We start from the raw sequence: 23,544 nt of genomic DNA, 5'->3' as shown, positions 1-23,544 counted from the left end.
CCCAACTGGCATGGCTCAGTGGTTGAGCATCCACCTATGAACCAGGAGGTCACAGTTCCATTCAGGGCATATGCCTGGGTTGCAGGCTCGACCCCCAGTAGGGTGCCTGCAGGAGGCAGCCGACCAATGATTCTCTCTCATCGTTAATGATTCTCTCTCTCTCTCCCCCTCCCCCTTTCCTCTCAAATCAATTAAAAATAAAAAAGAAAGAAAAAATAAGTACTCTTTTCTAATATTTATGAAAAATATGAGGATCAGTTTTATCATAGCATCAGTAATTACTGTTTGATTATTATGAATTATCAATTGGTTAATTGATGCCTGTATATATTGGTTTTCTATTGCTATTATAACGAATTACCACAACTATAGTGGCCTGAGTGACACAAGTTTATTATCTTAAAGCACTATAGGTTAGAAGTTCTACAAGGGCTTCCCAGGTATTCCTTGTGCTATACTTTACATCCCCGTGACTATTTTGTAACTACCAATCTGTACTTTTGTTGTTGTTAATCCTCACCTGAGGATATTTTTTCCATTGAATTTCTTTTTTTAGAGAGAGTGGAAGGGAGGGGGAGAGACAGAGAGAGAGAAATATCCACGAGAGAGAGACACATTGATTGATTGCCTCCCGCATACGCCCTGACCACAGCCCGGGATTGAGCCTGCAACTGAGGTATGTGCCATTGACCAGAATTGATCCCAGGACCCTTCAGTCCACAGGCCAATGCTCTATCCACTGAGCCAAACCAGCTAGGGTCATTCTGTATTTCTTACTCCTTTTACTTTTTCACCCAGTCTCCCAGCCTTTCTCCCACCTGGCAACCATGAGTTTGTTGTCTGTATCTATGAGTTTGTTTCTGTTTTAAAATTCTTTCCAATAGATATCATCTCCATTTTATAGGTAGAGAAACAGACTGAGAGTGGTTCAATAATTTGTGTAAGGTCACATAGCTGGTAAGTGATAAAGCTGGAATTCAGACTAAATTAGTCAGGCACTATCCCCGTGCATTTCCCACTATGTCCCATGGCCTTCCAAATTTTCTGTGGAACTTAAGTTAATGTATATAAAAATTGATACACCACCACACATACATTCCTTCAGAGGCTTTAAGATGGACTTTCTTGAGCCCTTTAAAGACGTACTTGGCATTACACATGTAAAAGGAAACCATGTTCCCAGGATAGAGTGCTTTCTGTATTTCCCCACCATAATGCATAGCCAGGAAGACTGCTAGACATACTAAATATTTTTCTCAGAAAGAGACCATGGATAATCCTGCCATTTTATTAACTGGGAATGCTATGGACCCGAGGACTGCCCATGGGGGTTTACTGGTCAGATTCATGCTCCAATCAAGACCTCTTTTTCCATCAGTGGCACTCAAACCTGCATCCAAGAAGCCAGCAAAGACAGCCCTGAAATACTTGTCCAGAGAACCCTGTTAAGTTTCACCCCTACTCCTAACAATTCAGTTACGGTGACCAGCAAGATTGCACACCAGGTTCCCTAAAGATGCATCCTCACCAGGGTGAGGAACTGTCATGGTGGCTGAGGCCAGGAGAGCCTGTTCCTTTGGTATGGAGAGTCCTTCGATATTGGGTCTGGATACTGTGTGTTCTCCCTGCAACTCTGCCTCTCCCACTTTTCCTGTGATGCTCTCTGAGGCCAGCTGTTCGATCAACAGCTCCCCTCCCAGCAGACTGTTTGCCTGTACTTTGGTCATCCTATCTTGTACTGCCCTCTGATATTTATTTACTCAAACTTGATTTCTGTTGATTAAATGGCCTTTGTCTTATTGCTGCCCAGACCCTTGCAATTTTCATTGTGGCCTTATTCTTTCATACCCTCAGCCTGCTGCCACACCCGACATGAAGACCATTGCTTTCTAGATTTCTGTATGGGTATACCAAACATTTGCTACTTTGGAGCCAACTTCCCTTAGGCCCTTCCACTGTCAACAGCCATTTATTGAGATCAGCAACATCTTAGGACTGTGACTTTTCATATTTGTGTGTTTTTATGCATAATGTAATTTTGGTACTTAATTTGTATTCTTTTTAAAAATATGTTTTATTGATTTTGAGAGAGAGAAAGGGAGAGGGAAAGAAACATTGATGTGAAAAAGAAACATCAATTGATTGCCTCCAGTACCCCAACTGGGGGTTGAACCCATAACTGGGTATGGGAATTGAACCAGTGCCCTGACTGGGAATTGAACCAGAGACTGGTGCACAAGGTGATACTCAACCAACTGAGCCACACTGGCCAGGGCCAACTCATATTCTTGAATTGTATTCTTCTGCACTTCCAAATGTGCTGCTTTGTAGAGCTTGTTGTTTTGTTTTAAATATTTTTATTGATTTCAGAGAGGAAGGAAGAGGGAGAGAGAGAAAGAGAAACATCAATGATGAGAGAGAATCATTGATTGGCTGCCTTCTGCAGGCCCTACACCGGGAATCAAGCCCACAATCTGGGCATGTGCCCTGACCGGGAATCTAACCATGACCTCCTGGTTCATAGGTCGACGCTTGACCACTGAGCCACACCGGCTGGGCAGCTTGTTGTTTGTGGTTCTTTTGGTGGAGACTCATTGAGAGCGATTTGTGTGTGTGCTTCTCAGAAATCAGCTGGACTCCTTAACATTACTCAATAACTAGGAAGCTGGATAATGACTTTTTTAAAAATAACAAATCTTCTAACAATAACAACCAACATCTATTAAGTAGCTCATATAAACCCGATGTTATCCTCACATAATATAATTTATCTTTCCAAGAACTTTCCTAGATCACTATTTTACAGATGATGTAACTGAGGTTTAGAAAAGTCAAGTAGCCGAAACCGGTTTGGCTCAGTGGATAGAGCATCGGCCTGCGGACTGAAGGGTCCCGGGTTCGATTCCGGTCAAGGGCATGTACCTGGGTTGCGGGCATATCCCCAGTAGGGGATGTGCAGGAGGCAGCTGATGGATGTTTCTCTCTCATCGATGTTTCTAACTCTCTATCTCTCTCCCTTCCTCTCTGTAAAAAATCAATAAAATATATTTAAAAAAAAAAAAAAAAAAAAAAAAAAGAAAAGTCAAGTAACTTGTTCAAAGGTTCCTAGCCTAGTAGGTGATAGAAAGATCCAGGAATTCAACCCCATTTTATCAGTTTCCAAAATGTAGACTTCCACTATCCTTTATTTCTGCTGTTTGCTCAGATCTTAGTTTGCAACATTTTAAGAAAGAGAATATCAAATAGCTAGGTAAACAGCCAGAAAGACTTTAGGACAAAGGGTTTTTTTTATTACTTTCTCCTGATAGGATAATAGGACAAAGGTGGCCAAGTAGAGTAGCATCCTAGAGGGACCAGGATAGAGTACCTGTTACCCTCACTGTCCTAGAGTGGTGCCAGTGTGAGTGGGAAAACAGGGGGAGCCAATGAATAAGCAGAAGCAAAGGGGACATGAAGACGTACAGCCTGGTGCAAGTCCCAAAGTGGAAGACAGACTGTAATCTTACAGCTAGTGGGCCTCATTATAACATCCCCATGCCAACTTGCCTGTTTTGTTTTTGTTTTTTAATTTGTCTTTATTATTGAAAGTGTTAAAGGTGTCCGTTTTGTGGTGGTTTTTGTTGTTGTTGTTTTCCCCCCATTGACGCCCCTCCTCCTCATATTCACCCCTCCCAAGCCTTTGCCACAGTATTCTCTGTGTCCATTGTGCTATGCATATCTATAATAAAAAGGCATAATATGCTATTTAGACCAGACGTCCTTCTGGATGACCTTCCGGATGAAGCCAGAGCTATGAGGGAAGCCCGGGTGCTGGGTGCCTGCCAGTGGCCATAGGGAAGCCCGGGTCCCGGGTGCCAGAGGGAAGCTGGTGCCAGCAGCCACAGCCGGGGGGGGGGGGGGGGGAAGAAGGCCTACTCTTGCATGAATTTCGTGCATCGGGCCTCTAGTATGCATATAAGTTCCCCGGTTAATCTTTTCCCCACACACCCCTACCCCACCTTCCCTCTGAAATTAATCGGTCTCTTCATGGTTCTTTGTCTCTGGATATATTTTCTTCATCTGTTCATTTTTTTCATTAGATTCCACATATGAGTGAGATCATGTGACACTTATCTTTCTCAGAACAATAACACCAGCTGAGAAACAGACTGGAGCAGGGAGAGAGTATCAGAGAAGGTGTAGTGGCTCCAGCAGAAAAGAAATGATCTTGAGTTCTAAGGTGATAGGCTTGTTTGGTTCCAGCTGCTCTTGTCCTTTCCATGTGGGAATCTCTACCCTAGTGGGTGATGGTAACTGAAATAGAGGGGTGTGGTTGACCTGTGAGGGGTGGAGAGAGTCAGATGTTGGAGGCAGGAGGTTGTTGGCTAAAGTGTGGAATTTCTCACACGAGACAATGGGAGATACCCAAATCATCAAAACTGAAATCCGGAACCAAGATGGCGGCATAGGTTAACGCCGGAGTTTGCTGCCTCGAACAACCACTTCAAAAAAAACCAACTAAAAGACGGAACGGACATCACCCAGAACCACAGGAACGCTGGCTGAGTGGAAGTCCTACAACTAGGAGGAAAGAGAAACACATACCGAGACTCAGAGGAGGCGCAGTGCTGAAGTCAAATACTAAGGCGCGGAGTGCATGCAGAGCGGGCTGGTGGCTGAAGGCGCGGTTGGTGTTTTCAATCAGGAGGGAGTCGCACACTCTGAGCTCCAGATCTAGGCGAGTCTTTAGGGACCCAGACTCAAACGGGAGAAGCAGGACTGTCTGGCTTCGGTTGGAACTCGCAGCTTTCTCTCCGAGGTTTGCAGCGGTTGCTGGGACTCAGAGAGGCAGAGCACCTGGGAACAGGACTGAGAGCATGAGACCCACCCCGCCCAAGCCCTGCACAGAGGCATTTGCTGGATAGCCTCAGGCAAAGGCTAGATTAGCACCTCCCTAGAGGACAGAAGTTCTCTCACTGCAGACACAGCTGATTCTCACAGCCAGTTTGCCTGGAGGTCAAATCCCCGCCAGTATTACCTACAACAATCTAGGCTTAACTACAACAAGACTGCGCATAAAGACCACTAGGAGTTGCACCAAGAAAGCATAAAAAATGCAGAGACAAAGAAACAGGACGCAGATGTCAGAAATGGAAGATATAGAGCTCAAAACCACACTTTTAAGGTCTTTCAATAATTTTCTAAAAACTGCCGATAAATGTAGTGAGATCCTCAAGAAATCTAATGAGACCCTCGATGTTGTGATAAAGAACCAACTAGAAATTAAGCATACACTGACTGAAATAAAGAATATTATACAGACTCCCAACAGCAGACCAGAGGAGCGCAAGAATCAAGTCAAAGAATTGAAATGTGAAGAAGCAAAAAAACACCCAACCAGAAAAGCAAAATGAAAAAAGAATCCGAAAATACGAAGATAGTGTAAGGAGCCTCTGGGACAGCTTCAAGCGTACCAACATCAGAATTATAGGGGTGCCAGAAGATGAGCGAGACCAAGATATTGAAAACCTATTTGAAGAAATAATGACAGAAAACTTCCCCCACCTGGTGAAAGAAACAGACTTACAGGTCCAAGAAGCGCAGAGAACCCCAAACAAAAGGAATCCAAAGAGGACCACACCAAGACACATCATAATTAAAATGCCAAGAGCAAAAGACAAAGAGAGAATCTTAAAAGCAGCAAGAGAAAGAAACCCAGTTACCTACAAGGGAATACCCATACGACTGTCAGCTGATTTCTCAACAGAAACTTTGCAGGCCAGAAGGGAGTGGCAAGAAATATTCAAAGTGATGAATGCCAAGAACCTACAACCAAGATTACTTTATCCAGCAAAGCTATCATTCAGAATGGAAGGTCAGATAAAGAGCTTCACAGATAAGGAAAAGCTAAAGGAGTTCATCACCACCAAACCAGGATTATATGAAATGCTGAAAGGTATCCTTTAAGAAGAGGAAGAGGAAGAAAAAGGTAAAGATACAAATTATGAACAACAAATATGCATCTATCAACAAGTGAATCTAAGAATCAAGTGAATAAATAATCTCATGAACAGAATGAACTGGTGATTATAATAGAATCAGGGGCGTAGAAAGGGAGTGGACTGACTATTCTTGGGGGGGGGAAAGGGGTGTGGGAGATGCGGGAAGAGACTGGACAAAAATCGTGCACCTATGGATAAGGACAGTGGGTGGGGAGTGAGGGCGGAGAGTGGGACGGGAACTGGGAGGAGGGGACTTATGGGGGGGAAAAAGAGGAACAAATGTAATAATCTGAACAATAAAGATTTAATTTAAAAAACAAACAAACAGAAAAAAAACAAAACTGAAATCCTAGAATTTAGAAGAAGAGTCTGGAGTGGGGCATGTCTCCAAAACAAAGAGCGCAGAGAGGGAGGCTGGGTAGAGTAGTGGAAAGAGTATGGAACTGTTTTTCTAAAATAGCTCAGCCCTTCCGTAGTTCTTTCCCAACCCAGTGAGCTGTAAGGATCCTATAGAAAGCCTGTGGCTGCTCATTTCCATGTTCCATTTTCTACCAAAACTACTTGTTCTGTTCAGTGGCCTCTGTGTACATCCCATGGTCCTCTACCTAGCCTCTGCTGCTCTGCCTAGCATTTTTGGCTAGGTAGTTCACTGAGAAATCTCCTTGGTCCCTATTTCAGCTGCAACCCTTGAAAGTGTCCAGGTTAGCTGTGGCCCCGTGCTCTGCAGCCTGCAAGCCATCTCATCCAGCCAATCTAACTTGTCCCGGAACACCCCCTGAATCCTTCTCAGAGCTAGGCCCACAGCGATGTTCCTTCTATTCCACCTGGAAACCAAGAGATGGAGACCTATATTTTGTGTTGACTGTGTGCCATACCACTGATCATGTCCTGCCAAATACCATGATGGAGGTGGGGAGTAGGGAAATGTCTCCATTATAGCAGAGGAAGCTCTAGGTTTTTATAGTTACATAGGAATTGCTACATTTTCCAAAATGACAAGGAGGAACACAAGAAAACCTATTTACCCAGCCCTGACCATGAGTGTCCTTTATCACAACATTTTCAGGAGTCAGCAAGGAAATTTTTCTTTCTGCCATTCACTTCATTCACATGTACCACATATATGAAAATATATGAATCACAAGTGTATAGCTGGATGCATTTTTGCAAAGTGAACACACTAGTTTAATCAGTATCCAGATTCAGAAACAAAACATTATCAGTATCCAGTCCTCTCATGTCCTCACCTGGTCACCACTCCCCATATGGTAACCACTATTCTGACTTTTAACAACGTTGATTAGTTTTGCCTGTTTTAGAATTTCCTATAAATGGAATATATATTATGTATTCTTTTATGTGTGACTTTTTTTCTGGTCAGCATTGTATTTGTATGATTTATCCACGCTGTTGTGCATAGCAGTAGTCTGCTTTGCATTGTTATATAGTGTATCATATGAATATATTAATTTTTATATGTTCTACTGCTGTTGGACATTTGGATTACTTCCAGTTTCTAGTGATTATGAATAGTCCTGCTATGAACATTCTTGTACATGTCTTTTGGTGAACATATGTGTACATTTCTGGTGGGTATGTATCTAGGAGTTGAATTGTTCAGTAAAGTGTATGCATATGTTCAGTTTTAGTAGATACTGCCAAACAGTTTCCTGAAGTTGTTGTAACCAAGGATTTTTTATCTTTCCTAAATCTCTTGGAGCCAGAAGGAAGGGGGTGCAGAGGCAGGCAGGTATAAATTTGGCTGGCAGTGCCAGCAAGTAAGTGTAGGTTAAAAGCAACTCTTCCCTCTCCTGTGCCATTGTTTTTGCGGGTATTTTTCTTTCTTAAGGTACCAAGATGGACAATACATGTCACCCAGGTGCAGTTGGCTGGTAGAATTCTGCAGTACTGGGGCTTAGTATGAAGATTCTCAGCTAAGCCAATAAAAGATATCACGATCTTGCCCTAACCAGTTTGGCTCAGCGGATAGGGCGTAGGCCTGCGGACTTAAGGGTCCCAGGTTCTATTCCGGTCAAGGACATGTACCTTAGTTGCGGGCACATGCCCAGTGGGGGGTGTGCAGGAGGCAGCTGATGAATGTTTCTCTCTCATCGATGTTTCTAACTCTCCATCCCTCTCCCCTCCTGTCTGTAAAAAATCAATAAAATATATTTTTTAAAAAAAAGATATCAAGATCTGGCTGGATAACTCAGTTGGTTAAAGCATCATTCTGAACACCAAAAAGTTGCAGGTTCCATCCCCAGTAGGGGAGCATGCGAAACACAACTGATCAATATTTCTCTTTCACATTGATATTCTCTCTCTCTCTCTCTCTCTCTCTCTCTCTCTCTCTGCCCCTTCCTCCCTCTCTAAAATCAATAAAAACATATCCTTGAGTGAGGATTTTAAAAAAAATGTATAGAAGATACCACACCAGAGGAGTTAGTGCAGCTGAAAACTGGGCGAGAGGTCCAAGTCCAAGCAACCCGAAGGAGAAAGTGGAGGCTGTGGAGAAGGGGGGTTGACACAAAGAAGGGGTTGCAGATATCAAATTAGCATAGAAGGCCGAGAATCCAGGATGAGGAGAGAAAGAAGCAGCAGGCGAAGTGTGTATGGAAACAGGTGGGTGGTTCATGACTGGCCTTTATACACCAGCCTGGGGTGGAATGAAAATGGTCATCCAAGTTTAAAGAAATGGAAAACAGCCCGGTTGGCATGGCTCGGTGGTTAAGTGTCAACCTGTGAATCAGGAGGTCATGTTTCAATTCCCAATCAGGGCACATGCCTGGGTTGTGGGCTCGATCCCCAGTGTGGGGCATGCAGGAGGCAGCCAATCAATGACTCTCTCTCATCATTGGTGTTTTCTATCTCTCCCCATCCCCCTTCCTCTCTGAAATCAATCATAAAAAATATATATATTTTAAAAAGAAACAAAAACCAAAACAAAATTAATCTCATTCTACTGAAAACCAGTTGAGTAAGCCTTGCCTGGAAAGGTCTTTCTTGGAGAATTGCAGACTTCTGGGAACTTGAATGGAGAATGTGGGTGTTGGGAACAAATAGAGTTTTCTGTCAGAGATGTCATGTTTGTGTAACACCCATTTCTCCCGGCCGCTCTCGTGTGAGAGTATAGTGTGGAGAGTAGCAGCCTCCACCAGGAGATCATTGGAACCTCTGGTCCCTTCTGTATCTCTGAAGGATGATGGGGAGCGGGGGGAAGAGGGGGGTCTCACATGCATTTCTGCGTGGCTATTCACTGACTCATTTCACCAACCACAGCTGGCGTGCAGCCTCTTGGCTGCTGAAGCGAGAGAGATGGCTTCCTCCCACCTGTTCCATAATCAAGCCACAAAAAAGACTGACACCGGGCCCTGTGTCTTTGGGGGCCTCTAACGGTACAACACTTTCATGTGACTTTGTTTTCCACCTGAACAAAAAACAACTGAGATGACGATGTGAGTGGCTTCCCAGTTTGCCACCCTCAAAAACCAACTCTCCTTATTGACCCCCCCCCCCCCCCCGTCTGTAGTTCCTAATATTGTGTGCCTGCACACAAGTTACTCAACCTCTGTCATATTTAACTTTATCTGGGTAATATGGAAAGGAGAAGATCTACCTTTCAGAGTTTCTGTGAGGATTAAATGAGCTGATATGGAAAGGGTCTAGGGAAGGGGACACTCCACAGTTTCTTCCTTATCACCATCCCACGCATGGGAGGAATATCTAATCTGGTTGTTCAGATTCAAAGACATTGACCGGGCCATTTTCCCCAGCAGTCAGGATCACGCACGCTGTGCTCGGATCACGCATGGGGATGGATCCTTCCGGGTTCTTCACTCTTTGTCCCCGGGGGCCTGAGTGACACTCCCACTCGGGCGGGCTCATGCTCAGAGAGGGACAGCCAGGTTGTAGTTACGCTGTGAAGGGACAGTCTGGCTCAGTCAGTATGTATTTTGATTGGGCGGAGTCTTGGCTGTCGTGGTGGTTAAATATTTTTAATTTTACCCCTGGAAAAGGCCCTGTGAGCCTCCAGCTCTAGGCTTGTGACCTCAGACCACCTTATCAGAGAGTACAAGCCTAGCCAAAGTTCAAGTGTTATTTGTTTTCCTTGCCACTGTCTCCTGTGTATATTTCTCCCTCTAGACCTTGAAGCGGGGGTTATATGTGGTTTAAGGTAGGATTCTGGCATTGTTAAGCCTCTTGACCTAATATTACCTAGTGGACTCCAAACCAACCATAACCTTTAGCATTATTAATATTAGTAGTGTTTTGGTATCTATTACTGCTTAATAAACCACTCCAAAATTGAGTGGCTTAAAACAATCTTTTTTTTTTTCTTTCTCATAATTGTGTGGGTTGATAGATTGGTGCTCGGCTGGTCAGTTTTGCTGGACTCATTTGGGTTGTTCACGTGGCTGCAGCCAGTTGGCAGCTGCGGCTGGAATTTCCAGGATGGCTTCCCCCATGTGTCTGATACTGTGCCAGGGATGTCTGGAAGGCCAGCCTCAGCTGGGATACTGACAAGGCAAGGTCCCTCTTTCTCACTGTGCAGTCCCAGGGCTTTCCTCCTCCGTGTGGGGTTATCAAATGGTGGGTTAGGCTTCCTGAAAGCATAGATGTGGAAGCTGCCGAACATTCTTAAGGCTTAGGTCTAGAGCAGACACAGTGTTTCTTCTGCCATATTCTGTTCCTTAAAACAAGCCACAGCCTGGCCAGCGTAGCTCAGTGGTTGAGCGTCAACCTATGAACCAGGAGGTCACAGTTCGATTCCTGGTCAGGGCACACACCCGGGTTGTGGACATGATCCCCATGGTAGGGCGTGCAGGAGGCAGCCAATCAATGATTTTCTCTCATCGATATTTCTCTCTCTCCCTCTCCCTTCCTCTTGAAATCAATAAAAGTATATAAAAAACAAAACAATCACAGGCCTAGCCATGATTCAATGGGAGGGACTGCATATGGGTGTGAATGCTGGGAGGATAGTTGGAGGCCACCAGTATAACCGATCTCCATAAGAAATGCTGAGTTTGATTTTCCATCTCTAGATTTAGTAAATGTATCCCAGAACTCACCTCTCTCCCCACTCAGGGTTAGTTTTTTCTACGTATGATATAATCTCTATAAAGTCTTTCCTGAGAGCTTGGGAATCTTAGTGTATAGGGCTAGTCATATACCCCACCATATCCAGTAACTATCTTTAATATGTGGTTTAATTTCCAGTCATGCAAATAAAGCCTCTGTTGATCCACCTCCTCCATTTTGACCTCACTGGGTTGTGTAGGGGATTCCATAAAATCACTTCTGTAAATTGCCTGGCACTACATGTTAGTAAATGCTCAATAATGGCAATTGTTATTATTTTATTATTACCAGGGTCCCTAAGGTATTGAGCTGGCCTTGGTAAAAATGTAATGAGATGACTTTGAGAAGTCACAGTTCCCCAGGGCACCTGAGTGATTAATATCCAAGAAAGAGGGTGGAATTGTTAACCTGAGATAATGGGGACAGAACAGATTATCAGCCGCCCACAACACACAAGATAAAAAGAGACTCAACAAGTGCAATTGCAGGAAGTATCAGAAAAACAACAATAACAAGAAGAAAAAGTAGAAATAATCTGAGGTCAGGTAATTAGGGAAAGGAATTTGGAAGAGTGGTGTTAGAACAAAAGGAAAAATAATTTATTTCTTAGCAAAAGGCCCTGCACAGGCGATATGGCCAAGCTAACAGAGAGATTAAGGGGGGCGGAGGGAGGGGCGGGGTAGGAGATGAGGAGCTGCCAGTGTCCAGCTTGCAAGGAAGACAGAGTCAGGTACCAACTGACTGAGACACAAGTGGGACCTACATTCGCTTTGGAGTAGAATGAACCTTGCAGCACAACTAATTATAGATGAACCAGACAGCAGAGGACAAAGGACAAAGACAGCTCTTGGGAGGTAATAAATCAACCTATCCAGAGTGAAGAAACCAAGCCAATCAAACAGCTTTGGTCTCATCATGATTATGGTGTTAGCATTTAGTCAGTTTATAATTCACTGTCTACAAACCTTCTTTTCCCACATCTGTTCCTCTAGTTTTCCCCTTAGTTCTCCTGGAGGGTGGGGAGGGGAGCAATAATCTGAGAATAAAGAGATTAGTAAAATGTAAGTAAGATCATGGGGGTCAAAGCATTGTGTAAACTTTTAAGTGCTCAACAAATGTAAAATGCTGATAAAGGCGCTAAAGAAAAAAAGTGAAATGCTATTGTTTTTAAGGAAAGCAGATTTCAAGCATCGCCCAGAGGGAGGGGTGTTGGAGCCCATGGCTGAGTTGAGAGTTTTAAAGCTAATTGTTGTCCTTGTGAGCTCTCACCCATGGCTCTGACCCTTACCTCTGTCCCATCCCCCAACAGGTCATTTACCTTTAAACCAGGTTTGTGAACTGAAGCTGTAAGGAATGAGTATTTAACCATTGTATTAAATTAATGAACAACTATCTAGGTATAGATAATTCAGGAAGGGTAATCATCTTCTAGCTTCATCTGTATCAGAGACAAGGATTTCTGAACAGAAGGGGAATATAATTTATGGGGAAATACTTTGGTAGTAGGCTGAAAGGAGGGAGGGCAGTCATAGGAATAATTCTTAAGTTAATTTTAACATGAACACAGCAGGAGGAGCTGTAAAGGCTTTTGGTGTTAAAATAGCCTGAAGGTACAAAGCCATAAAAATGTATCAGAAAAGATGTTTGAGTCTCTCTATAAGATTCAATATAATTTTCATGTATTCTTTCATTCAGCAAGTATTGATTGAATTCTTGTATACATGGTATTGTCTGCCTTCATGAAATGGATTGTGGAAGGTGAGACAGACAATAAAATAATAAATAAACAAAATGCAAATAAATTTCAGGGAATCGTAAATTCTATGAAGAAAATTAAGTTGGGGAAGGGGATGGAGAATGGTTGTGTATTCAGAGTATCTCCCCTGCCCCTGCACTTAGCACAGTGAGGGGCCATAAATAACAGATAAATAAATGAAGAAATGACTGCCCCCTTCCAAGTTCAAGCCTTCACTTCCACCTGCCTACTTTATTGTCAGTCACCTTCCAATGCAGCGGTTCTCAACCTGTGGGTCACGAACAATGAAAATACATCCTGCATATCAGATATTTACATGACAATTCATAACAGTAGCAAAATTACAGTTATGAAGTAGCAACGAAAATAATTTTATGGTTGGGGGTCACCACAACATGAGGAACTGTATTAAAGGGTCACAGCGTTAGGAAAGTTGAGAACCACTGTTCTAATGGGTCATTCTGAGTTCATTTTTTCTTGTTTTCAGGTTTAAAATGCTGCTTTTATCGTGTCACTTTTCTACTCCAAAACCTTCAGTGACTTCCGATTGCCTTTTTCTTTTTTAAGTAAGGTTCAAGGAAAATAGTATGCTTATCTGTCACTAAATCTTATTGACTAATATAATTTCTCCCCTGTGTCTTACTGAAGATATGCAGTGTCCTTTTAACATCTTTATTAACATAAACAACTTTACGGGAAGAAGGTAATCAACAGTAAATTATTTATGTCACTCAAAATCTTTGAACTATGGAATCAGTGAACTTTAGCACTAAGAATGCCCTTGGAATCGTTCTCAACTAATTCCTTCATTTCACAAATGAGAAAACTGAGAGCAAGCAGGTAAGTTGCTCAGGTACTGATACCTAGCCAAGTGAAGCCTCTGTCATAACTAGAACTCAGCTCTTCTGATTCCCACTGCACTACGTTATATACATACATACAGTTTTACATAGTTTAATCGGAGTATATATGCTATTTTGTGTCTCTTCTGCTTACATTACTCTTGTGGACAAAGGCTTAGAAAAGTTAGGTCATACAGCTACCAAATTCAGGATATAAATCTTCAATGCCAAAGTTTATGCACCACACTGCCTCTGTTTGACAAGTCGCTGAGGGAGAGGGCAGTACTTTACCTTTAGAATAGTCTTAGAGAGGAGAACTATATAAAGGTTGAGATTGTCCCTGTGAAAAGACTATAAGTCCTTTTAGTAATTGAAATGTATATTGCAATGATTAAACAGTTTAGCTCAACAATTCTAACTTTTCACCCAACAGGAGACAACCTTCAATGACTCCCTAATGCCTACAGGATAGAGTTCAAATACTTTGCCCTATATGATTCATCCTCTACCCTCTTATATACCAGATTTTCTACTGCTTTCCTTCACATACTCATAGTTTCTAATGCATGGCTTATGCATGCTAGCTATTAGGTGCATGTAAAAACAACCCGAAAACAGGTCAAAAAAGTTTTTGAAATGCTGCATACTGTAGATTCCTCAGAGAGATTTACAGAGCATATTAGTATACTAAAAAGTTCTGAGAAGTCCTACAGTAAAGAAATTTTCCCCCCCCACAAACAGTAGCTTTTTCCACACAAGACTTACATGAGTCAGAATACAGAACAGAATATAGCACCTATGCCAGGGAATCTAATATGAGACACTAGTTTTAAATTTTTTTGGAGGAATTAAAAAGGTAGGATGGTGAGACAACCCAGAAGTGAGAAATATGAAGGAGATGCTGCCCTAGGGCTCTAGGACTAGAGGAGGCAGTGTTGTCTAGATGTGGTAACATATTTTTGGCGGTAGGCTCTCCAGCTACTGTTAAGCCTTGAGATGACTCCAGCCCTGGCTGACATCTTGACTGCAACCTCATGAGAAATCTTGTACCAGAGTCCCCTCGCTAAGCCAGGTCTTAGATTCCTGATCCTCAGAAACTGTGTGAGAAAATAAATATTTGTTGTTGTAAACTGATAAGTTTCAGAATAATGTGACCCACAGCAATAGATAACTAATATAGGTGTTGGTACCTGGAAGTGGGATTCTGCTGTAACAAAAATCCTAAAATGGGCAGTGGGCTTTGGGGAGAGTGTTAGTGAAAGTCTAAAATACTCTGACTAAACTGTTAATAGAAGTATCTTGACCTTTAATATTGCTGCAAGTAAAGGTTTGCAAGAAAATGAGGTCATGTTTTTGGAAACTGGAGGAAAGGGGATCCTTATTATACAGTAGCAGAAAGTTTAGCAACACTGTTACCTGCCGTAACTGAAAGGTAGAAAATGTACCTAATGAACTGGGTGATCTAGCTATGGAGATTTTCAAGCAAAGGTTTCTTCTTGTTGCTTATAGTAAAACGTGAGAGGAGAGAGGTAAACTAAAGGGAGAACTGTAAAACAAAACAGAGACATAATTTTCCGGGTTTGAAAATTCTCAGCCTCTCCAAATGGCAAACAATGCTAAAATTAAGATATAGATTCTGAGCAAAGATCACACCCAGGGTACTGACAATAAAACATTGTCCAGCTCGCCCAGCCAGCGTGGTTCAGTGGTTGAGTGTCGACCTATGAACAGAGGTCCTGGTTCAATTCCCGGTCAGGGCACATGCCCGGGTTTTGGGTTTGATTCCCAGTCGGGGGTGTGCAGGAGGCAGCCGATGGATGGTTCTCTCTCATCATGATGTTTCTATCTCTCTCTCCCTCTCCCTTCCTCTCTGAAATCAATTTTTAAAAAAATTGTCCAGCCCTAGCTGGTTTGGCTCAGTGGATAGAACGTTGGCCTGCAGACTGAAGAGTCCCCGGTTCAATTCCAATCAAGGGTACATGCCCTGGTTGTGGGTTTGATCCCTAGAACATGGCTCTGAGAACCAGGAAAATTATTCCCAGGCCTTGCGACTTATTCAAGAAACTTTCAATGTTTGCTCAGCTGGATTTCAGAAATAAATGGGCCAGTGACTCCTTTGTGCCTGCTATTTCCCCGCTTTTTGCACGGGAATGTCTATAGCAGTTACCCTGTTACTATCTCACCATTGTATGTTGGGTGCATGGAGGGACAAATAGTGTTTTTTTTTCCGGGGTGGCGGGGTGGGGGGAGAAACTGTACTCAAAGAGCTATACTGAAGGAAGTCAACTGCACCTGCACCTGATTTCAATGATGAGATGCTGGACTTCATGAGATGAGACTTCTAGTGACTTTGGGAGGAAGTGAGTGAATTTTGCATATGGGAGAGACATGAATCACTGGGGATCAGAGGAAGGACTGTGGTAGCCAGCCTCCAAGAGAGCCCTCAGTTATCCTTGCCTCTTGGTATTCACACCCTTGTGTAGGCTCCTCCCATAAGGAGCACAGTTGGTCTGAATGACCAACAGCATGTGGCAGAAGTGACAGTATGTTATTTGTGAAGATTAGGTTATTAAAAAGGCTGCAGCTTCCAATCTGGTATCTCTATCTCTGTTTCTATCTCTATCTCTTGAATAACCCCCTGTTGGAGAAGCAAGCTGCCATGTTGAATGCACCTCTAAGGAGAAGACCACCAGGCAGAATACTTACGTCTCAGGCCAGCTAGGAACTGTGTTCTGCCAACAGCCATGTGAGTGAATGTGGAAGTGAATTCTTCAGCTCTACTCTGGCCTTGAGATGACTGCAGCTCCAGCCAATATCTTGACTGTAACCTCATGAGAGGCCCTGAGCCAGAACCACCTGGCTAAGCCACTTTCAGATTACTAAACCTCAGGAACTGTGTGAGATAATAAAATTTTTGTTGTCTTAAGCTGTGAAGTTTCAAGGTAATTTATTATGCGGCAATAGATGATAAAGACACCAGCCCAAGAGCTAGGGTCGCCCAGCAGAGAGGGACTTGTCTGGCTTACAGTTGGAGCCACAAAGAAGATGCAGCCATTACTGGAGATACTGCCTGAAGTAAGGGAGAAGGAAAGACCTCCATAGCCCCTCGTTTGCTTCCCTTGCCTCCATGGGCCAAGCCAAACCATAGGAGAGCCTGAGAAATGTCCTTTGCAAGAGCAACCTCTTGCAGTACAGAACAGGGCAGAGGGAGAGAAGGAAATTAATCTAAGAACAAATAGGCAAATTACCAGTACAACCAAGAATCCTTTTACATGTGGAATTCCAGTAACATTCTTCAGAACCTTGTCCTCAAACTCCACTTCAGGGAACAGTGGCCTACAACTACTCTTCTCCAAATCTCTGCAAGTCCAAATCTTATACATCAATTATTATACACTTTTAAAAAATATATATATTTTATTGATTTTTTTATAGAGAGGAAGGGGGAGGGATAGTTAGAAACATCAATGAGAGAGAAACATCGATCAGCTGCCTCCTGCACACCCTCCGCTGAGGTTGTGCCCGCAACCAAGGTACATACCCTTGACTGGAATCGAACCTGGGACCTTACAGTCCCCAGGACAATGCTCTATCCCAGCCCTGGGCAAACTACGGCCCGCGGGCCGGATCTGGCCTGTTTGAAATGAATAAAACTAAAAAAAAAAAAAAGACCGTGCCCTTTTATGTAATGATGTTTACTTTGAATTTATATTAGTTCACACAAACACTCCATCCATGCTTTTGTTCCGGCCCTCCGGTCCAGTTTAAGAACCCATTGTGGCCCTTGAGTGAAAAAGTTTGCCTACCCCTGCTCTATCCACTGAGCCAAACCGGTTAGGGCAATTATTATACACTTTAAATGCAAAAGTTTTTCTCCACTAACTTTTTGGTCTTTGTTACCTGGGTTAGCACCATTGTCTTCAGTTCACAACGTTTGACTTATACCCATTTTAGGCATTTTCAACATAACATCGTAATCTAGTGCATGTCTTATTGTCTGAGAACTGATAGCTTCTTGAGGGTCGGATCTGTTTCTGATTCACTGTTGTGTATTGCCTCATCATCATAGCACCTAGGACAGGATCTTGTTCATATTAAATTCCAGTAGGTATGAAGTGAGTGAATAGATGTCAAAGCCAGTGGTACAAATGGTATACAACTCTGTTGCCTTCCTCTGTATTACTATTGACTCCTTTAAATACTCATGGTAGAACCAAGAGATTCTAGAGTGATCTTCCTATTTTCTTGGCTGATCATATATTTTGAACGCCTTTGAACCTGTTCTTCGGGGAAGAGAACAATAAAATTGCAAACTGGTTTGTGTGCAGGGATAATTGTCCTGTGAGACCAAAGTCCTCTGGGAACTTTTTAGCAGGAGGTGTAGGCTCAGAGAGCTGCACTGGTCTCCTCTGTCAGCTTTGGCTACTCTGAAAAAAATCGTCTGCTCAGTAAGAAAGGAATGCTCAGCATTTTGCAAAAGCGATTTCCTCTACTTCCCTATCTTCCTTGCTAATGCCTTGATAGAGGGAATAAATTCAAAACAGAAAGGAGGTTTTTAGATCAGCTCCTCTTAATTAGTTCAGGCCTCTTCACTTCCTGCCGGGATTACCACAGGGCCCCCAATGAGTCTCCTGGCATCTTGTTTCTAAAAACAAATCTTAGCTGGGCACTCTCATGTTTAAAGTTTTTCTCAATGGGTGCGCACTCTCTTTTGGATGAAATCCAAATCTTCATGATTTGGCCTTGGGGTTACTTTTTCAGCCAAATCTTTTCTTATTGACACCAAGCTTTTCAGTTCTACCCTTCCTTCTGGCCCTCTCCCTCCCCTCTCAACTGAATCTTCTAAATCAACCCAATTCATTCTTCAAGATTTAGTTTCAATTCTCTCTCCAGGAAGTTTCTCTGGAGCCCCTCACCATAGGTTAGGCTCCCTTAGCATGCTTTACAGACCTCTTTGGCCTTGAGCAAGTTGCTCTCTACACCTCAGCATCCCAATCTGGAAAATTGGGATAATATAGTATTTACCTCTGAAGCTTATGGCAGCGATGATAATTGATGCAAAGTGCCTGACATATATTAAATGTTACATATTAGGTATTAAATCATAGCACTTAATATCTTCATTATGTTTGACCCAGCTTGGTCTCAAGTAGAATAAAATTAGGGGGAGGGCGACATCTGATTTGCTTAAGGTTTACAAACCAAATTTCAAAGTGAGGAAGTTAGGGGAAATTGATTTCAAATTTAATTTTTAAAATAAAATATTTATTAGAAATAAACTTGATGTTGAGAGTAGATGCTACACGACTAAGAAAAATGCACGTCAGGGCACCTTTCAAGTCAATTCAGGATATTTGATGCTTAGAGCTGAAATGTTTTCTTATTTGTACCAACTTGCTAATTTACTTGGTTTATTTCTATATTCAACGAAGTAGTGTCTGTACATTCACTAAACAAAATGGCTTGCAACTCCTCAGCCTTTTTTCTCTATTGAATTAAGTACAGCATCAAGCCATTAAGGTGACCTTAAAGAAAATCAATATCGTCCCCAGGCTCACGACCACTCACTCCACAGCTTAATTGGTCCTTAGCCTTCAGCTTTCGACTCTAGACTTGTATTATCTAACACAGTTGCCACTAGCCACATGTGGCTATAGGGTACTTGAAATACGGTTGACTCAAATTGGAAATGTTCTATAAGTAAAAATACAGATTTTAAAGGTTTAGTTAAAAAAAAAAAAGGCAAACTATCTCAATAATGTTTTATATGATCCTCATGTGAAATGATGTTTCTGTTATATGGGAATAAATATGATATATAATTAAAATTAATTTCACCTATTTTAAAAATATTTTTTAATGTGGTCACCAAGAAACTTTAAATTATTCCTTTAGCTCTCATTATATTTCTACTGGACAGTGCTGCTGTAGACCCCGGGACTTTTCAGAACCAGGTGGGGAGCGTTAGTCTTCCTGGACGTTCTCTGTCTCAGGTGATGTAGCTGTGTCACCCTTCTTGGAAGGTAGGTGCCCCCCTATCGCATTCAGCATGGAGTCCTAAAGAGGCTGAAGGAGTTAAAGAACAGTTTGAGATCACTGAGCAAATCCATATTTCAAAGAGTTGAGGGTAATAGGTGATTATTGACCCAAAGCAACACCTAAGATTCACCTTCACTTGGCTATTCTATGTTACTTGGATTACCTCTTTTAATAGTTGCGACAACTCTAACATTTAGGTGCTATTATTACATGCACTTTGTACAAATGAATAAAGGGAAGTTAAGGAGCTGGCAGGCGTGGTGTTTTGACTCCAGTTGGTCCAACCATCCAATGGTATATCTAGCAAGATTATGAGCTTCCTGTGTGTCCTATGCCTTGTCCATACATGACCTGACACATACTAGATGGCCAGTAAATATGTGTAGTAGCATATTGCTGGGGTCCAACCCCAGCGGGTCCAGGGGTCCCCAAAGGTGTGGACGGAGTCGGCGAAGAAGAAGGAATGACACGGAGATAGCGTTCAGTTGATCAGCACCCTAGCCAGGATCTCTAGCCAGGATCTCCAGCGAAGTTCTGGTCTGGATCTCCAGCGAAGTTCTGGTTAGGATCTCCAGCCAGGTTCTGTGTCCATGTTCTCTTGCTAGGTTCTCCAGGTTCTCCAGCCAGGTTCTGTAGCCATGTTCCCTCGCTAGGTTCTCCATCCAGGTTCTGTCCAGGTTCTCCAGCCAGGTTCAGTCACCAGGTTCTAGTCAGGTTCTCTTGCCAATTTCTGTAGTCAGGTTCAGTCCAGGATCTTTTGCCATGTTCTCTCGCTAGGTTCTGTCTCTAGGTTCTGAGGCCAGTTTCTGTCCAGGATCTTTTGCCATGTTCTCTCCAGCGAAGTTCTTCTGTCTCTAGAGAACGTTCTGTGCCTAGGTTCTGTCTCTCTTGGTTCTGTCTTCTAAGTTCTGTCTCTTGCTGTCTTGTTACATCTGTATTTATACCAGTTGATTCAATCCTATCAATCTCTATTCCAAAGGTTAGGGCGTTTCTTATCTCCATTCCAGGGAGTAAAGATTATGTAGCTTAAGCATGATTGTTCGTAGTTAAAGTGATTAATTACCCGCCTGGCACTTAGTTGAGGGGTTTTATTCCCTCCCTAACTTCAGGGGAAAATCCTTACCTGGGGAAACAACCTTTCTCAGAGAGGAGACCTTGGTTAAAACACATAGTGCCAAGAAGGTGAGCAAACATTTTAAGAACAGTATGCCATATATGCCAGGTCCTTTGAAACAGCAAGGATGGACCGGCTCCCAGCAGTATATATATTACAACTTCAACCATGTAGGGATATATATGAAAAAGTCTGGAAAGAAATACATCAAAATGTTAAAAGGTGGTGATGTTTATGTGTGTGTTTTTTGTAATGTACATTTTAAAAAACTATCTTTACACTTTTCTGTATCTCCCAGACATTTGACAATGTGCATATACTGTTTTGATTTATTTCCATTACTCATTCAAAATGTCATTGAAAGAGAAGGTAGGTGGTTACTGACGCGTTCTCTGTGCTGACAGTGCTCTCTCCTCTGCTCTTTACCCCCCACCCCCCAGCGTGTTCCATTCCCCTCACAGTTGGGGTCCCTCTCCTCCACTTGGCTGCTCCATTCTCTGTCTCAATCTCTCCTGCTTTTTCACCTCTCTCTCTCTTTTCCCTTCTGTCTCTCTCTGACCTGTTGTTCCTTTCTGTGACCCTCCCATATTTTTCCTCTGGGTCTTCCTCCCTTCTTGTCTCCTATCTCCCTCTTCTTTTTGAGACGATTGACATTCACATGAAAAGTCAATCAAATGTTACTTTGCACCTGGTAGGTTTTAGGCAGATTCTACCTGCCTCTGGAGCCCTGAAAAAGTGCTCAAGTTGGGGGAGGGGGCAATGGAGAGCAGACTTCTAAAGAGGATGCTATGTATTGGACAAAATGAGAGGTGAGAGAGGACATTTCAGAGTGACAAAAGCAGTGAGAACAGAGGTGTGCGGGTTCTCCCTGGGAAAATGAGCAGAGGCTCTTACCTTGTTGGGTGTGGGGATTGCTGTCTCCCGGGTGCTGGCACTCACTTAGAAGGATGCGGACCTTAGTTGATTTGAGCTCCTGGATTGAATTAGTCCTGGTTGTATAATTGACTTTGATATGTGGCCTTTAGATCTGAATTGGGTTTAATAAGATTTAACTGCTTCAAAGGGCTTTATAAGAATTCATTTTAGCCTTTAAATCTGATTTCAAATGCTACCTATTTTGAGACGCCTTCTCTGACTTTGATGCTCCTCCTCCAGCGCTCTTATTGTGCCATAGTTGATACATACCTTATTCAGGCAATTATTTCCATCGTATTTTATCGTACGCTGTGGGGAATGGTTCCTTTATTGCCTCTCTTCAGGAATCTTGAGGGACAGGCAAGTATCTTATTCATATTTGCATCCTAGGCCTAGCACAGACCAGCGGCACAAGCAGTTGAGCACACAGTGCTGAATAATGATTTTAAAAGTATATTAATAGCTAACATTTATTAAGCACAGTGGCAAGCCCTATACTTACACTGTTTCAGTCACTGGACACTTTAGGAGAAAAGTACTTTTATTATCCCCATTTTACAATGAGAAAACTGAGAGTAAGAGAAATTCATTTGAGAAAAAAATTTATTTGATCTAAAGTCAAATTTGATCCAAGATCAACTAGTAAGTAGAAGAACTTTTTCTACAGGCTTTTGGCTTCAAGATCTGGGCTCTTAGCCACCCTAGATGAATGAATGGATGGGTGAGAAATGCTTTTCATACTGTGGCTGAAGACGTGACATTTATTTTACAGAGGCAGTTATAATTTAAAATTATGGTAAGTCCTACCTCACTGATGTTTCTAACTTTTTGAATCACCTTTCCTCTCTCCCCTCTCCCTCCCCCACCCCCTTTCTTTCCTCTCTAACACTCTCAGGAAAAATCTTGGAACGCCTATATTGAAATGTAACCCAGGCAATAACTGAGTGTTTCCTGGGGAAGGAAACCAACATTTTATTAGGTTCCTGTTTCTTGCCATTCATTCATTTGCAAATTTACAAATATCGGGGCACCTACTGTGTGCTAGGAACCTTTTGTTGGCACTAGAGAGAGAGAGTGGTAAACAAAACAAATCCCGGTTCTCACGGAGATTACACTCTAGTGGGCACTTTCAATACACTGGTTCACTTACTCCTCCTAATAACCACGTGAGGCAACGATGACAATAATAATGGATTATGCCAGGCACTAGGCTATCATGCTTTATGCGTATTAACTCAGTTATCACAGTAACCCTGTGAAGCAGGGCGTATGTTTTCCCCATTTTACAGATGAGGAAATTGAGACATAAAGAGGTGAAGTGACTGGGTCAAAGTTCAGAACCCGGCAATGCGTCTCTAACTCCCAGGTTCTCGACCACAAGGCTATATATTGTTTCTTATGTTTCTCAATATGACAACTTTTAAGTGGCTGAGTCCTATCTCAGGACGTCTGACTCCCAAGCCCAGGGCTCTGCGCTGCACCCCAGCGGCCTCTGGAAGTGAATGAGAATGCCATGTAATTTCTGCCACACTCTCTCTCCCAAAGAATCCAAAGTGCTTTCCACGTAATTCTCAGATTTGCGATGCGAACCCTCCCTCTCGTGCTGTCAACTCCCCAGCAGGGAAGGGGAAGCGAGGGCCAAGGCCCGGGCCCGGGTCATCTTACACTGGCCCGGGCGCCCGGCAGGTGGCGCTCTCTCAGTGGCCAGCGGACGGCGGCCCGATCGCCCCGGCTCTCCGCCTCCGCCGCCAGCTTCCCGGTCCTGCCTCACTCCCTTCTCCCCCCTCCCCACGGAGCCCGGGCCCACGTGACCCC

General features: G+C 43.0%; 1 long non-coding RNA gene across 1 annotated transcript in view; it reads left to right on the top strand.

The window, feature by feature from the left end:
• Nucleotides 1-14,349, top strand: part of LOC132218520 (uncharacterized) — a 66,601-nt gene extending 52,252 nt beyond the window's left edge. The window contains exon 3 of the long non-coding RNA XR_009449214.1: nucleotides 14,095-14,349. This is a non-coding gene — a long non-coding RNA (uncharacterized LOC132218520). The remainder of the gene's footprint in view (nucleotides 1-14,094) is intronic.
• Nucleotides 14,350-23,544: the final 9,195 nt, after the last annotated feature.

Source organism: Myotis daubentonii, chromosome 16 (genome assembly GCF_963259705.1).
Source record: "Myotis daubentonii chromosome 16, mMyoDau2.1, whole genome shotgun sequence".
Classification (NCBI taxonomy): domain Eukaryota; kingdom Metazoa; phylum Chordata; class Mammalia; order Chiroptera; family Vespertilionidae; genus Myotis; species Myotis daubentonii.
This window is presented reverse-complemented; position numbering and strand designations above follow the sequence as displayed.